The following is a 10,278-nucleotide window of genomic DNA, read 5'->3' as shown; positions in this document are numbered from 1 at the left end:
ATGTTGATGTCTTCAAGTAACTTGAGGGCTCACTTCATCTTCATCTTCAAGACATACTTGACACTTGATATCCTTCATCAATTTCTTCTTATTGCAACCTTGAAGCCAACATATGGTTCAAGAATTGCCTATGGACAACTCCTACAAATATAACTCAACGCAAACATTAGTCCATAGGGATTGTCATTAATTACCAAAACCACACATGGGGGCTCCATGCACTTTCACAAGTGTTGGGTGAACAAATTACAGTTGGGCAATTAGCATAATTATTATAGCATTAAGACAGAACATCCAGTTTATTAATTATACGTAGGCATGTTTTCCATATATAGTCATACGTGCTCGTAATGAGAAACTTGCACAACATCTTTTGTCCTACCAGCCCGTTTGCAGCGGGGCCTCAAGGGAATCTATCGGTAATTAAGGTACTCCTTTTAATAGAGCACTGGAGCAAAGCATTAGCACTTAGTGAAAACATGTGATCCTCATATCTAAACCTTCCCCTCCGGTTATCCCGAGTTATTGTCACTCCGGGGCCTCGGATTCCGGACAGAGACATGTGCAAACAACTTGTAGATACAATCTAAGCAATAATTATAGAGCTCAAATCTAAGATCATGCCACTCGTGCACTAGTGACAAGCATTAAACACAACAAGGTTGCAGCAACAATAACTTCACAAACTTATATAGATAGACTGATCATAATGTAACAATTCATCGGATCCCAACAAACACAACACCGATTACATCAGATGGATCTCAATCATGTAAGGCAGCTCATGAGATCATTGTATTGAAGTACATGGGAGAGAGAGTACCAACTAGCTACTGCTAGAACCCGTAGTCCATGGGGGAACTACTCACGGAGCATGAGGGAGGCGGTGGCGTCGATGGAGAAGGCTCCGGGGTCAATCCCCGTCCCGGCAGGGTGCCGAAACAGGACCTTCTGACCCCCGAAACTAGGTTTCGATGGCGGCGGCGCTCCGGGAGTTCTTCTGGAATATGATCGATCTCCTTAGGGTTTTCGCGACGGAAGGAATATATAGGCGAAAGGGGCGATGTCGGTGGAGTCCCGAGGTGGGCTCCCCACACGCCGACGCGCCTGTGGGCCCGGCCGCGCGGCTGCATGGGGAGGAGGCCGTGGGCCTCCCCCGGGCTTGCCCTTCTGGCTCCGTGTGTCCCTCGGAAAAATAGGAGGTTTGACTTTTGTTCCGTCGAATTCCGAGAATATTGCCCGAACAGCTTTCCTGGAACCAAAAACAGCAGAAAACAGGAACTAACACTGTGGCATCTTGTTAATAGGTTAGTCCAATAAATGCCATAACATGATATAAAGTGCATATAAAACATGTATCTATTGGCATAAAACTAGCATGGAACATAAGAAATTATAGATACGTTGGAGACGTATCACCCGCCCGTCACCCCGCCAGTCGCCCCGGCCGCCCCGCCGCGCCGCCGCGCCGCCCAGGGCCGTCGGAAGACGGCGGCGCTTGGGCCGAAGAAGCCTGCGGGCGCCAAGCCCGCCGTCAAGAAGACCACCTCGCGGAAGAAGGCCACGCCGGCGCCCACAATCGCCGACCCTCCACCCGTCGTGCGCGAGGTGCTCGATGTAATGCCCACAACGACGACGTCGTTCATGGGGCTTCTCCAAGACGCGGGTTTGAGGGTTTGAGGGTTGCGGCAAAGACTAGGACCCTCGAATCCTTAAAAGTTTGAGAGTTTGAGGGTTCTAGTCTTTGCCCCTGTTTTTCACCCCTCAAAAGTGACAAAAAATGTCAATTCTCAACCCTTAAAATGCTTTGAAGATTTGAGGGTTTATGGGTACTACTAGTGATGCTCTAAAGGCCCTAATTTTTTTTTATTTGACTTAAATCAGAGGATTCCACTCTAAAAAAACCTTATTTGGCTAATAAAGTAATAATAACAACCATTTAATTTAGTTTTCGTATAAAGTATTTTCTATTTTCCTAAATAATATCGTATAACAATTTTAAAATTTGACACCAAACACTAGTTGCATGCCAAACTTCTGGATCCCATCTATAACAGTGACCTGTTATAGGTTTTGTGGTGTATAAAAACTAACTTTTACGTCACATAGGCACGTACAAAAATGTCTTTCTAATATGTGATGTGATGTTTATGTATCAGGTGATGTATCATTTTAGGTGGTGTATATTTTGGGGGAGGTGAGGGAGAACTGCCGCACATTTCTGCATATTAGGTCTCACGTGTCTAACGAGGCGGCGATGGAGAAGCTTCGCCGTGACCACCTGAAGCTCGTGCAGCTGGAGCTCGAGTACTTCACAGTGAGGGGCACTGCAAAGAAGAAGGTTGAGGTTGAGGCTGAGGCTGCGGCTGCGGCGTCAGGGTTTAGCCTCTCCACCATCGATGCCTTGTTAGGCTCCTCCTCCAAGTTGGACTCGAATTTTTGGAACAACTTCAACAACTCCGATGACGAGGACTAGGGTGATCTCTAGATGTTCAGGTCGAGTGTCAATGTTCATCTATTCTAGTGTCCAAGTTTAGGGTCGAAGTGTCTAACTTTAGTGTTGAAGTGACCAAGTTTCTGTAGATGATTAGGGTTCAAGTGTCAAACTTTAGGTTTCTAAGCATCCCTGGATTCAATTTTGAGTGTATCTAACCTATCTAATGAACTCAAACATCACCTGATGCTCTTAGGGAGAGCCTCTATCTCGGGTTGTTTTTGTAGCTTTTTATTATTTTGTTCGCAATATGTATTTCAAGTTTTCTTCTTCTCGTTAGCTCATGCATCATGCATGGCACGGATAACGATGTTGGTCACCATAATCGTGCTCCGACCTCTTCACTGACACGAGAAGTCTTTCGGGCCAAGTTTTGGGGCAATGTTGAGAGCTGGCATAGGGTGGCGACCCAATGAATGGCTACAACATAGCACCGGAACTTCACCAACAAAGCTATTAATCCCCGAAAGTTCAGGAGTGGAACCCCGGAAGATCCGGGCCTGCAAACCCTTGACTCCACCAACAAGATCCAACGTAGGTTTTGTCACTCCAATAGGAAGGTTTAGTGGTGCAAATTTTGTTTTGTGTCCGTGATTTGGTTTCAAGTGTACCTTTCGAAATGGACCTGATACAACCAATTCCAGGGACTATGCATCCTCAAGACCGCCAAGTGCCATCGCGTTGCTTCCCCCCATCGACGAAGATGTTTGTAGTGGGTGTCTACGTGACGAAACAAAACAAAGCGAGAACAATTAGTCGAAGATGTGCACTTTTGTAGGCCTATAACCTCTGACTGCTAGTACTACACTACTAGCAAGGAAGGGCGCGGCATGCCGCTGAGCCATGTGTGGTCAAGTGATAGTGATTTCTGGTAGTGCTAAATGACTATGTGTCTTTTTTTTTTTGAATTATGTTCTTCATGTTATTTTAATGCGTGGTGAATTTGTTGGTTTATTTTTGTGTGATACATAGATTATTGCTGGTCTGTAGATGGCTGCTATGGAAGGTTGGTATTGAGTGTTGGGTGATCGATGGCTCGTTGTATGCTGTGTGCCTGTGTGTGGCCTCATGTCTGGTGAGATGGACATTTTTTTTACACGTTTGGCTGAGCTTTTTTGGCCGTTGTGGCAAATCCACCTTGAACTTGGATGTTCCTCGCCCCAACATCTCATTCGTGTTCAACTCCCAAAACAGGCTCAATGTCACCAGCGCTGCTGCCATGGAGACAGTGATAATAAACTTAAAAGGCCATGACCAGTGCAAAAAGTGTATTTGACACATAAACACCAGTGCTCCTGATTTTTAAAAAACATATTTCTGCGATTCTAAGAAAATCTGAAAATAAATGTGCACATACATATAAACATTTCAAAGGTCCGGTGTAAATTTCGGATGAAAATATATTATATTTTAAACTATACTAAAAAGACAAATTTCTGACAAAAATCTTAATTTTCCATCCCCTGTACACAGCAACAAATTTGTTATTTTTTTAGTAGCTCAAAATATTCTCATTCTCTGATCTAAAAATAAGTATCTCACCTCTTAATGGAGCGACGCTAATGGAGAGCAACTGCATACGGTGCTTGGCTGCTGATGGAGCAATATGGTGTGGCTGGTGCAGCAACAGTCTGCTTGCTCATCAGCGGGACTGCATGCTCAAACTCAAATATCTACTACAACAATGAAAACCCACTGTTCCATCTAGCCGAACTACTCAAAATCAAATAGCTACAATACGTGTATTCACAGATACAAAATAAATATCAATTTCTCAGCTGGACTGTGAGTATGTCGCAGTTCACTATAGAAATCTAATGTCTTTGTTGCGGCAACATCACTATAAAATCCAAGAGTACTGAATAACCAATCGAAGACCATCGGGAAAGGCAAATCTTTCAATCAAATCTCAAAGCAATTCAGTTTTCAGGAGGCAAGCTAGCCCAAGAAATTGCAGTAGCATTTGTTTTCTCCATTTCGTGTGCTCCATACTCTCCATATATGGTGGACTGCTCTAGCTGGTGGGAGGAGGCGACATGGAATAAAAGGTAAGTTAAGAAGAACTGGATCTGCAATTCATAAGAAAAAAGCCATCAATCAAGAAAAGAAACGGATCTGGATCCAAGAACAACAACAAAAGGTTCTGACATATCTATCTGCATTCTCTCCTTTTGTATCTATCCTGCTTCCTTACTTCCTTGAACTACTTTACTTTATCGTTAACACTTTTTGAAGATAAGCATGCGGTGTTAATTTGGGAGATATATGTGAATATAATTTACTGATCTAATTAGTTATCAGTAAAAGAAGAACAGAGATATAGTTTATTGATCTAGCTAGCTAGTTACAATAAAAGAAGAACAGAGAGTTGCATTTTCTACATACACATGGTGTCTTCAAAATGGCATCAATCTGTAAGAAGTGAATTGAGCAAAAGTGTTCCAACAATATTTTTTACTACATCTAGAACAACACCACCATTTTGAAGGTGAAATAAAAGGAAATCACTTGGATATAGAAGTTCGGAGTTATACATGGCCGTCGCCTGCTCGGATGTATTACCACAGTATAACAAACAAAAACCACCCTTACTACATCTGACCCATTTGGCATCAGCAATAATGAACTTTGACGTGCAAGGAGCTTGCCTTACAGCACCAATATTAAGAGCCAATAAAAGGCTAGCAAGAAGGTCGATAACAATAATAAACATTGGTTGACCTAAAATTACTCAACATGCAATTCAGTAAGCATATCAGGAAATCTGGTCGCTACTAATACTGTTAATTCATACTACTCCACTACCGGCAATTCTGATTCGCTAATATTCCGGCTAAACAAAATTATAAAAAAAATGAGATATATCATATGGCATAATTACACTTCCTAGGTACTCTTGGATTTAAAAGTATTTGTTATGATTAATCTCTAGTTTTTTTATAAACCTGCAATTCAAAATTTCCAACAGTTATTTGAACATCTTCTTTTCGCGAACAGCTTTCCAACATATAAATTTCTTACAATCATGCTGAATAATATTTTGCAAGTTCACCTAAAATATTGTGAGAAGAAGACATAATGAAATTACATTTGGGAACGATTCATCGGAAGAACCTTACCTTTCAACAAATGAATCAATTCAGCAGACCATGGCAATTGGCAATTGAAAGGGCTCTGGCTGACGAAGAGCATATGGATGTATGGAGATCCCTGATGTCGATTCTGCTCATGGGCGTAAATAGCGTGCAAACCCACTGTATGACCATTAGCTTGTTAGCAACTTATGCTTACTAAATTTGATTGTGTTCATATTGCTGATATATAAACAGTAAACTGCTATGTAGGTGGTTGCCATACCAGAGAAGGACGACACAACTAACATCTAAGAATTGAGTTCTGAATAACTTGGCGAGCTTACTGAATGCCACCGACACAATTTGCAGCCTGAAAATACATTGCTCAAGAATTAATTTTAGGAGTACAAATATGACAGTAACTATTAAAATTTTAAAAACAATATACCTGCAGAATCATATCTGAGCTTTTCATGTGTTTATCCTGAAGTCCATAAGCCATAAAGCCTGTCATATTTCAGAAGGCTCTGCCGGTTAGACATAAATATGTTCTAAGGCTAACAGCGAATGCAGCAAGCTAACAATTGTTATCAATGTTGAATATATACATGATCAGTACTGTTCATCTATGAACAAAGCTGCTCCTCATGTGCCATCTTCGTAGGGTCAATTCTCTCAAACCACTTTATCTAGGCTCTGAACAAAGCATCATGAATCCCAACCAAATGTACAGGCCGTGAAGAAAAAAAATCACCTTGCCTCAAGTAAGCGCGAAGGTGGCGCGGAAAAAAGCAGCCCGCCCCGGAGCAGGGGATCTGCCCCGCCTTTCTCGTCCAACAACAGGAGGCCTAACCGTCCTAGAACACTCCGGCTCCAGGCCTGTCCGGCTCGACAGCGGAGGATGCCAAGCTGAAGGAGACAGTTCACCGGGGGCCAACAACACACTGACCACTTAGGAACCAAAGCACATGAACCTGCATTCAGAAGAACAATCTTCTATGAAACAAAGAATAACAACAACAAACTAAGCTGAATGTAAACAAACAGAATTCACGGAGAAGGGCTTACCCTCAAGACAACCACGCGAAGAAAATATTGATGAAGATGCAAGACAAAGAAGATGAACAGAGGACATGAATCAGGGCATCATCTACAGTCTCCACACAGGAGATTGGAGGACAAAATAAAAGCAGATATGTGGAGAAGCAAAGTAAGCAGGCAGCAGGACTGCTGCCCTGCTGTCCCCGGCATCTGGGAGGAGCCGACTCAGTCCACGACCACCTCGCGGAGAAGAGAATTCAGACTGAAAAAGGTGGGGGTGCGCGCCGCTCAGGGCAGGAGGAGGTCCGTGAAGATGGAGTTAAATCATTGGCCCATGGCCATGGAGGCCAACGGCCGGCCTCGTGAAACCCTCCGGCACGCAAACGGTGGCACTCCCCAGCCTGCCTCCCTCCGACGCTAGGCGACGCCCAGGCGCTGCTCCTCCTGTCATGGCCGTGGCGGCCAGCGGCCGGCCGCCAGCAAAGACCTCCTGTAGACAGGCGCACGAACCCTCCCCTCCCTTTACCGAGGATAATTTTTTTGACAGCCACTTTACCGAAGACGGTGGATTTGAGGAGATCTTATCCTTGGAAATCTACGGAAGCCACCCAACTCGAATCCATAGGGAAGCGGGAGGAGGATGAGTCTGTGCGCTACGATGCCAAAACAAAAAACAATGGAGATGCTCGTGATGGGACACGCATGCAGCACCGCGTTGACTTGCTGAACCAACACGTGAAGAAACAGCACGCGACTACAGTTACACCAGCGACACCGACACATCAGAAGGCGGTGTGCAATCAGAACTTCACCAAAAAATATTAGAGAGAACCTAAACTGCACACAGAGAAAACCAGCAGAAACTAAACCCTTGAAACATGCTACGTGTCAATACCACGTTTATTCAGAGTAGGCCTCAAAATTCCGACAAAATCGAAGTTGTTCCCTCTTAGTATATTAGATATGATAGTGAAAAGTGCAAATAACTTGAAACTTGTCAAGATGCATAAATTGTTCAGGGTTCGCGTCAACTGAATATCAGGAAATGAAGTGAAACATTTTCAAATCAAACCCAAGTGAACATCATCTTGTACTAAGAAGGCATCAAAACAACATAAGTCTTCTACAACCAAAAACAACCTGAGAAGAAAACTAAAATTCTGAGCTACAGCGAAAGATACCAAAACCATAACGTAAAGCAGGCCAAAAACTCAACGATACCAAAACTGTGCAGCCTACACAAATAATTAGCGCACAATATCCTTCAACAGATATGATTTGCATGCGGCAACCAAAATATCGAGTAAAAAGGCCAAAGGCTAGAAGCACGTAACCATATATAGCCAGTTACGCCTTCACTAGAGGGCCATCAATATCAGGTGGATTCTTTGCAGAGATAAACGCAAAATTATAGGGATGGTATTCATCCCTGAGCTGTATTAGCAAAGCATTTAGGCTGAAATACATAAACACCACCTGGGATTGATGTATTTAATGAAAACGTGACCTCATGTTTTTTTTTCCATAAAGGGAGAACCTCCCGGCCTCTTCATCAAGGAATGCACACAGCCATCATGATCTCAGTAGAGAAAACCTAACATACTATAAGAAATCATTTATCACATAGAAGGATTGGCATGAGAACTTTCACGTCACATCTAATTTTAGTAATAGTAAGTACATGTCGAGGAACAAGATGCAGCAAGAGAATAAACTGAGCATAAATAGGAATTAGGAGATCGATGCGAGTGAAAATACTCAGCAATGATGTAATACCGGCTATGCACAAGCAGAGATGCTATCACACACTCCAGCTCAAAACAACAATATTCCACTAAAAAAATTGGCAAAACCTCCCATAAACATGCTTATATGGACACAGATGAGACAATTGAAAGTATGCAGATCCTAGACAAATGTGAGAGCAAACATTCCACATAACGAATTCAATATTAAGTGCAAAACATATACGGCACTCGAGCCTGTGATCACTACTACCCCACGGAAAAGAGGGCGAGCCACACGAAACTGTCCCACGTAAATTCCGGCGGCGCTCGCCTGTCCTCTCCATCCCCTCACCGCCGCCGGAGCTCACCGCTGGGCAAAGCCCAGAAGGTGACGGCGGCGGCGAGGTCCTTCCCTCATGTGGCGGCGAGGTGCTGCGGCATCCCCGCGGCGAACAGGGAACAGCGGCATTACAGGGTGTGCGGCTCCCACGCGGTGTAGTAACCACTTGATGATACTGACCACCCAGGACTGGTCTGTAAGCTAGAACAGCCGCAGGAGGACGAAGAGATGAAGATGTCAGTTAATGCACGGCGTCTGGTTTACCACATGACATATCAGTTGGGTGGCACAGACTCAATACTGAGCTGGTGTAGAAGAAACAGCAACGCCGATATGTGGGGGCTGTGTCCAATCAGGAAGCAGCTGAGAAGTACCCACTTGATGATACTTACCAGGATTGGTCGGTAAGCTAGAAGAGACGTAGCAATACAAAGGGCTGAAGATGTCGATCATGGCACCACGTCTGGTTTACCCAACCACACAGAAGTCAGCATGGCACAGACTCCAGATTGAGTTGGGGAAGAAGAAGCTGCAACACCTGTATGTGGCTGTATGTGGCAGTGCAGGAGCCGCAGAAGTCGGGGATGGAGTTGGTACAGCAGGAGTCACATGCAAGAAGCACCCCAGGGACGGTGCCCAAGTTTGGTGCAGCTAAGAAGCATGAACAGTCATGTGGACCGACCCCTGAAAGGACTTAGCATTGCCGTCTGCATGTACTTGTACTTGCTCCCACTTAATGATGCTATCAGGGTTCTGTCTACACACACTCTCCATGTGGCCTAAATGGCCACAATGGTCGCAGGAACCGATATAGGTGCATTTGGCACCACAGTGTCCAACAACACTGCACTTGAAGCAGATCATCCCCTGCCCTTGGCTTGGTCGGTAATGTGGAATCCGCCTCACAATTCTGTGCGGGTTCTCTCTGCACAATAGGTCCTTGTGGCCAGGTTTTCCACACCACTGACAGTCACCGCTAAAGGTGCACTCGACAGCGCAGTGTCTATCACCACACCTAAAGCAGATCAAGCGTTTCCTTTTAGCTCTCTTGGCCTTCTTGGACTTCTTGGACTTCTTGAAAACAGTTTGCTTAGTAAGCTCGCTTCCCCCAGGGTTACTCCTCTTCAGCTGCTTTCTCCTTGCTGCTTTGGACAGTTTGTCTGTCTTCATTTCTCGAGGTTTCTCAACTTCAGATTTCTTATCTGCCTTGCCATTGGCATCGCTTTGAGGATCGCACAAAATATTCGGCACCTCATGGTTGGTATCTTGAGTCACGTCTGATGAACTTAACACTATGTTCTTTGACTTACCCAAATCAACCTTATTGCCACTTGATGTGCTGCTTATGTACGGTGACTGTGCTAATGGTGGTTCTCCAGCGACAAGGCTTTTCCAGAGCCAAACACTCTTTGCTGCAGCAATAAGGGTCTGAGACACATTTGGAGGATTTGCCAATAAAATATTGTATCGCCTCATTTTAAGCTTATGAATGGCATTGGAAAAGTCCCGGTCACCGGAGATGAGCAGATAATTTGCTGGTGGAGGATTGTCAAGAGCCCAGAACAGCATGTCAACCAAGATTTTCTTATCACTTGCATCTTT

General features: G+C 44.3%; 1 long non-coding RNA gene across 2 annotated transcripts; it reads right to left on the bottom strand.

The window, feature by feature from the left end:
• Positions 1–4,247: 4,247 nt before the first annotated feature.
• Positions 4,248–7,000, bottom strand: LOC124675421. Of its 2 annotated transcripts, none has more exons than XR_006993261.1 (6): positions 6,637–7,000; positions 6,323–6,542; positions 6,017–6,075; positions 5,852–5,938; positions 5,614–5,748; positions 4,248–4,563 (listed from the first exon to the last, which is right to left on the bottom strand). It is a non-coding gene; the product is annotated as an uncharacterized LOC124675421 (long non-coding RNA). The 2 variants fall into 2 exon arrangements; XR_006993262.1 differs by having other exon boundaries at positions 4,248–4,512.
• Between the last annotated feature and the right edge of the window lie 3,278 nt (positions 7,001–10,278).

This window comes from Lolium rigidum, chromosome 7 (assembly GCF_022539505.1).
Source record: "Lolium rigidum isolate FL_2022 chromosome 7, APGP_CSIRO_Lrig_0.1, whole genome shotgun sequence".
NCBI classification, from domain to species: Eukaryota; Viridiplantae; Streptophyta; class Magnoliopsida; order Poales; family Poaceae; genus Lolium; species Lolium rigidum.
The sequence above is the reverse complement of the archived record's forward strand: the minus strand, read 5'-3'. Positions and strand labels throughout refer to the sequence as shown.